The sequence below is a fragment of the Alligator sinensis genome, unplaced genomic scaffold, assembly GCF_000455745.1.
Source record: "Alligator sinensis unplaced genomic scaffold, ASM45574v1 scaffold404_1, whole genome shotgun sequence".
Classification (NCBI taxonomy): Eukaryota; Metazoa; Chordata; order Crocodylia; family Alligatoridae; genus Alligator; species Alligator sinensis.
The window spans coordinates 3726490-3733335 of record NW_005841839.1 but is presented as its reverse complement, the minus strand read 5'-3'; positions in this window follow the sequence as shown (position 1 = coordinate 3733335).

Genomic DNA, 6846 nt, shown 5'->3' with positions numbered 1-6846 from the left:
GCCCCCCCAGTCCTCTTTCCTGCCATGGCAGGGGGTCGGACTAGATGATCTGCCCAGGTCCCTTCCGACCCTAGAAACTATGAAACTATGAAACGCTCAGAAATCTTTTCCAAATGGATTTGGACATTTTAATTGGTCCCCTGATTTGATTTGGATTTGGAGATTTGACCACCGAATTGTGCCAAAACTCCTCCAAATCGAATTAGCTCCTGAAGCTTCTCACAGTCCTACATCTTACTTTGAGAAAAGCCGTCTCAGCCCGGAGGCAGAAAAATGACAGAAATGGAATGAAAGGTAAAAAGATGGAGAAATCCATGGTCTGACCCTCCCTTTAACCACCACCTGTGGCATTTGCCAGAATCTGTGGCTCTAGGATCGGCCTTCTTAGCCATCAGTGGACTCATTTACAACCCTTTACTTGATCTGTGGGAGTGATCTTCCTCAATCATGAGGGCTTGCAGATGACGAGGATGATGGGATACAGAGTTTCTAGATTCTCTTGCATGTTTCAGACACCTTTCCCTCTATGAAAAGCAGGGATCTGGGTTTTCCGTTTGCCACACAGAAATGTGGATTTTGTCCTTTAAAGGAGAAAAACCTGGGAAACGGCGGGTTTCCTTTTGCAGGCTGGCAGAGTCCCACCCTGCAAGGGGTTGATAGGGGCTGGGAAGAGTGGGACACAAGGGGCGCCACGTGGCATCCAGGAAGTGGGATGGAGAGCAGCTCCCATAGCTCCCTCCAAGTAAGTCTGGGGGGGGCAGGGAGGGGCACAGGCAATGCAGTGTAGGGGCACAAGCAATGCGTGGAGGGCGCATGTGCTCCCCCAAGATTTCTGCACCTGTAGTGGGGCATAGGGTACAGGACTGTAGCCTGGCCAGGCCAACTGTGGCCAGGGAACTGCTACAACAGCCCAGTGGGCACGACCTGGCATGGGAGGGAGTGCCACTCTGCCATGGCTGCCAAGGTGAGGCATGGTAGCAGCAGCACAGAGTTGTGCCCCCACTGCTACTGGGTGGGCAGGGTGTGCCTCATATTGGTGGCCATGGCCACACACTGCTCTCTCCTGCACCAGGTCCTCCTGCTTGGTCACAGAGGTGGCTCTTCCCCAGAGCTGCTCCAGCCTACCTTCAGCCCCACACCCTGCTATAGGTGCAGTAATCAGGTTGGGGGCATGTGCCCCCCTCCCTTCCCCATCACATCACCTGTGCCCACACCTACCCATTTCCCCACATACCCACCCCCTTCCTCACACACTACAGGACGGGGGTGGGGGGGCAGCAGGTTGGGAGCGAGGGGCACTAGCAGGGCTGGGAGGGTTGTGGGTTGGGAATGAGGGGCAACGGTTTGGGCAGGGGCAAGGGACTGGAATATCAGGGCTGCTCAGCACCACAAAGCAGTGGGTGGGGACAGCTGCAGCTGGACCAGCATCCTGATGAGCAAAGGGGGCAGGGGGATCTCTGATTTTTCATGACAAATAACCCAACATCAAATGCCAAAATATATAAGTATTTAGAATTTATTTTATTATAATGACTGAGGTACTGGTAGGCTTCCAAGCTGCTTTAAAATTGTAAATATAGCAATAAAACATTGAGTTCAAATTATACCTATATATATGGTGGTGTTTCATTTTAATAATCGAAAAACAAGGATTTTGGAGTTTTTAATCTGTGTTAGGTTTCTGTAAAAATGGAAATCAGAGAATTTGGGATTTTTAAACAGAGAAAGCTAGGATCCCTGGTGGTAAGGGAAGCTATGAACTATGCCATTGTTACTGATCTCTTATTTCCAAAAGTACAAATGCTTTTATGACATCCTGCAGAGGGGGGAGCATCTCCAGCACTTGAGTGCTGTGCAGGGTAACATCACAACTTCACTGATACCTGAACCTTGGAGATGTCAGCATGCACTAGACAGTGGTACTTGCTGCATCTGAAGGATGCAAGCTAGCACTCCACTCCCCAGTTCAATACGGCTATGATGTTGTTCTCCCTACCTTAAGCTTCCAAGGTTTCCAGTCCAGTTTCACTACTTCCTACACCCATATTGTGCAATCAACTTTGTGCTCGTGCCTCTACCCCTTCACTTGCCTTGTCCTGATGCTGCCATAACCTGGCTCCTGGTCTATTTGCACATGGATACATTTGGCACCCACCATACATCCCAGGTCAGGTTTGCTATTCATTATAACTGTTCATGTGACAGATGCTGAGGCTGGAGAACGGCCGAGATGGGGACGTGAAGGCTTGCTGCTGCAGCACAGGGGCTGGGACAGGATCCGGATGATGAGATTCTGCAGGGAGGTGAAAGGTTTCTCTCTTCCTCCAATAAGCATGGAGGGAAGAGCCAGTGGAGGTCCTGACCCAGCCCTACCACTCAAGGATCAAGACAGAGTGGGGCAGTTGGCTGCCCTGGCCCTGCTCTGTCTTCTGACAGCCAGGTCATGAGACTCATGTTGTGATTGTCAGGACCTACTTATTGAACAGACAGCCCAACATGAGCACTGAATGCTGCATCCTGGAGATGGCTGTAGACTGTTACAATAGCTCCAATAAAGTGCTCCTGGCTGAGAGAAGCAGCTACATGTCTCGAGAAGGGAGAAGATTCAGTAGGGCAGCAAGCTGCTTTTAGGCTGTGCTGGGGCTGGTCAGGCCAGAGAGAAGACCCCAGGCCATCACATGGTATTGACTGATCATTTTATGTGATAAAGGAATGTGACAGAGGAACACTGAGAAGACAATACTCCAGTCACTAAAGACTCCCTAGATTTTCTAAAGGTCATTTTCAGAATCCAGTCCTGGACTAAGATCATGGAAGGGGAAGGAAAAACTCAGCCTTTCCCCTGTCCTATAAGCTCTACCTGAGGTCCAAGGGATGATATCAAGAGGGGTCCCTGTCAAGCTCCACAGTTGGCAGTCCCTGCCAGGCCAGCATGCACACAGCACCTGCCCTGCCTCAGTTCCCCGCCATTCTTCTAAGTGTTTAGAACCCCTTAGACTCAACTCACAGCATTGTTGAGGCCTATAACACTAACGACATAACACAACAGTGACCAGGATGATACAGTCTCTGCAGTAAGAATGTGGTCAGGGCACAGGGCAGAAAACGGAGCAGCAGGTAGGGTAGGGGAAGAGAATTGGAGGGGCACTCAGGAAGAGTGTAGGGCTATTTTGTGGCATACTTGCAAAAAAGATTGGTCCCCATTTCTTTGCTGAATGCACTGGGCATAGCTTTCTTGCTATGGCATGACATGTGTTGTCTCTAGCAATGTTAACTAACAGACTGCAAGGTTTTCTTGTGAAGAGCAGGATGTCAGCCATAATTCACCAAAGGGTGTGTGCGATGTTGTGGCTCTTCAGGTAACAGTGACTGGTCCTGGGACCCTTGTGTCATGGAGTGCTCCTGGCTTCCAGTTTCCAGCATCCCAGGATCAGGCTCTAATAACAGAAGCTTAGCCTATGCTGTGCCTCATGACCTGTTCTCTCCTGTGTATATGACAATAGCTTCACCCACCAGCTACATGAAACTGCCAGGTGCTCTAATCCCTTTCTATTCCTCACCTTCATCTCCCTCTCTCCTCACAGCTGTTCACACCAGTTTCTCCATTCAACTAATAAATGATAGCATTTCATCACTTATGTGCGCAGGAGCAACTCAAACTTTCATCGCCTTTGTCCCACCTCTCCATCCATCCACTTAACCATCACTTCAATCAGCTGTCTTTGAGAATTAAGCCATCCATCCATCCCTAGTCCCCTCCAACTCCTCCTCCCCTACAGCCACTCAAACCCATCAACACAGACAAGAGCGCAGCCACGAGACAGCAGTGCCATTCCCTCCTCACTGGGCAATGAATTTGCATGCATGAATATAAAACATCTCTCTGCATCTGAGGGGAATTATGCAGCTTGTTGATAAGAAGCTGAGTGACAAAACATTCATTTGCTCATGTTAACCATATGCAGCCACTTTTCTTCTAATTCATTGCTCCTGACACCTTTGGAAATGATGTCATTTTCTGAAATTAGATTCCACTACAGAGAAATAGGGGCATATGTGACCTTCTACTTTTCAAAGAAGTCAACGATGAACAATCCCCCACCCCTCCCCCCACATCTCACAGAAAAGATGAGCAGGTAATAAACACAGATTCCATCACGTACTTCAAATATCCCTGTGTAGCCGTACACTCATATGTAGATCCACATGCACTCACACTGGCAAATGAAAATCAAGAGAAAACTGTTTGCAAGACATGCACATATCCATATGTGATGCACATGTGCCCATGCACACGCATTCATGCACTCATTTCCATTTTCACAGAAAGAGAAGTGTGTATTGGTATGAATATCAATACCGATGTAACTTTGCCTACATGTCTGTATGCACAAAACCATACACTCATGTTCACAAAACACACAGGTAAGGGCTGGGTCAGAAATAGTCATTGTGGCTTGTGGCAAAGTTTTGGAAGTTATTCCCATCCTGATAGTGGGTGAGTGGGGAGGGAGGTCCAAATTCTGAATTTTGTTTATTCTTGTTGTAGGTATGTTTCATTTTATCTTTTTACTTTATAATGTACTGAATTAACTTAAAATTCAAAACAAAAAATAATTTCAGATGGGAAAACTCTGCTTCCCACAGGTCCCTCTTAGCATCTGATGAATTAAGCTGCTGCTTATGAAAGCTTATGTATCTCTTATTTAGTTAGTTCATAAGGTGCAAATGTAACTTGATTTCTACCAAACTGGACATTTCCCCTTTGTGAATGTTGCAACAGGATGCTTTGTTAGTTTCACCTCTTCCAAATATTTTGAGTCTTGAGAAATTCATTGAAACAAAACCCTTCCCATGTGAAGAGCTTTGGTTCTGATGAATCAATGATTGTTGACAAAATATTCACATGAAAAGCTTCCTAACTACCTTCACTGCACACTCTGCAACAGAAGTCCCACCTGCCTCTACACTCCCCCTCCAGAGGCCCGAAAGCAGAAACACAGGTCTGATAACCACACACACACACACTACAGAGGTGCAAACTACAACCCTTTAGTTAAAAAAAAACAACTAAATGTTACCTTACAGGATGTTACCTATTGGCGTTTGATCCATGCTTTTGCTGCCTTCTTTTGACTAGCTGATGGACCTGTCAATTGACTAATGCCAGGGGTGCTCAACCCCTGGCCTGCAGGACAGATCTTGCCTGTGGGGCTCCTCACAAGGGCAGAAGTTGGGAGGCACCAACTATTGGATCCATGGGGAGCCCCAAGCCCTGCACGCTGGGTAATGTGCCCGATGGGTGAGGGTGGCACCAGGCCTGAGGGTCCAATCCTGGTGCAGGCGGTCTGGGAGGGGCAGCGCCAGGTCTGATACCAGCAGTTGGGGTAGAGGGGTGCCAGGCCCCAAGGTCTGATCCTGGCATGTGAGGCTTGATCTGGCCAGTGGACTGGCCCCAGGCCACTCATCTGGTCTGCAGGACCAAAAGCTTGAGCACCACTGACTCAGGACATTTCCCAGCATCACCTAAAGCTGTCTTTTTCTTACACTTTTAAAGGGCTTTGGCTTCTCAGCTAGCTGGTAGGGGGTGTATGCAGAGCTGCATGCTGGAAGGGTCTGTTTGCTTATTTCACTCACCAAAGCCACTTGAAGTGGTCACTCTGAGCCCTGCCAGGTTAAGTCTGCACGTCTCCTTACCCACAGCAGGCCAAGGACCATCGTGTAGCCGAGAGCCACTGCAAGACAAAAGCAAGTTGTGGATTCCACAAGTACTAGACTTCATCAATCAGCTCAAGACAATGAGGGGGAAAAGTTTTCCTTGTTTAGTTCTCTGTAAGTCAAGGACCAGCTCATGAGACAGTGCATCAAATGCAGCTTCCAGAAGCAGCCGATTTTCAGTCCCTTTCTCCAAGCATGGATAATTATCTAAAAACCAAAACAGTCCACACCCTAACCTCACCAGCTTTTCAGGTCCTGACCCATGGCTGTATGCAAGTCTCCCTCCTGAATGAAATGCTTATAAGCCTTTTATTTATCACTAGCTGACCTGAGGGCATCAGCTGGGAGGCAGGGAATTAAACATAGCTCACTCTGTCAGTCCTCTTCAGGTGTGGGATATTTTTGAACCACTCCTGCCTTTTCTCTTCCATCTCTGCTTGCTCTGTCAGCACCCTGGCACACTGTAGGTGCTCCCATAGTATAGATAATAAATAACCCTGACAGCTGTCTGTGGCAGACAGTAGGAATGATGTGCGTGACTGTGGTAACTATCGAACATGCTGTAGACTACAGAAGGGCCAGCTGGTCCCCCATTCTCTGCTCCTGCCATAAGCTATGTAATCATCAAAATGGGTGTTCAGAGCTCTGCCTCCATGCCAGGTATTTCACACCCCACCAAACATCTGGGGGGATTAATGTTACCAGATGAGGCTAGCTGCGTGTAGTGGTGCCGGTCCTGCTGAGGAAGTCCAAGGCTTCCAATCAAGAGCTTCCATGAGCCCTGCACAGCAACACTTGGGGGTGGGGATCAGGAGGAGGCAAGATCCGTTGTCCTTAAGGACATGAGGCTCACAGGGCGGGATGCACTCATTGACAAGGACTCTGCCTTCACTTTGGCAGGGGCATGTCTCTGGACCCTGGTTCCAGAATCCAGACTCCTTGTTCCCAATGTGCCTTGGGCCTTGCTCTCAGGATCAGCACAAATCCAGTCTGCACTGTCCATATACATCATTATTTATGTTGGGTTAAACAGCATCCAGAAAATAGAAACACTCTTGTAACATCCTATAAATGCTTCCAGCAGCCCCTCCAGGGGCAAGTACACAACCCACACCCCTAATGCCATAT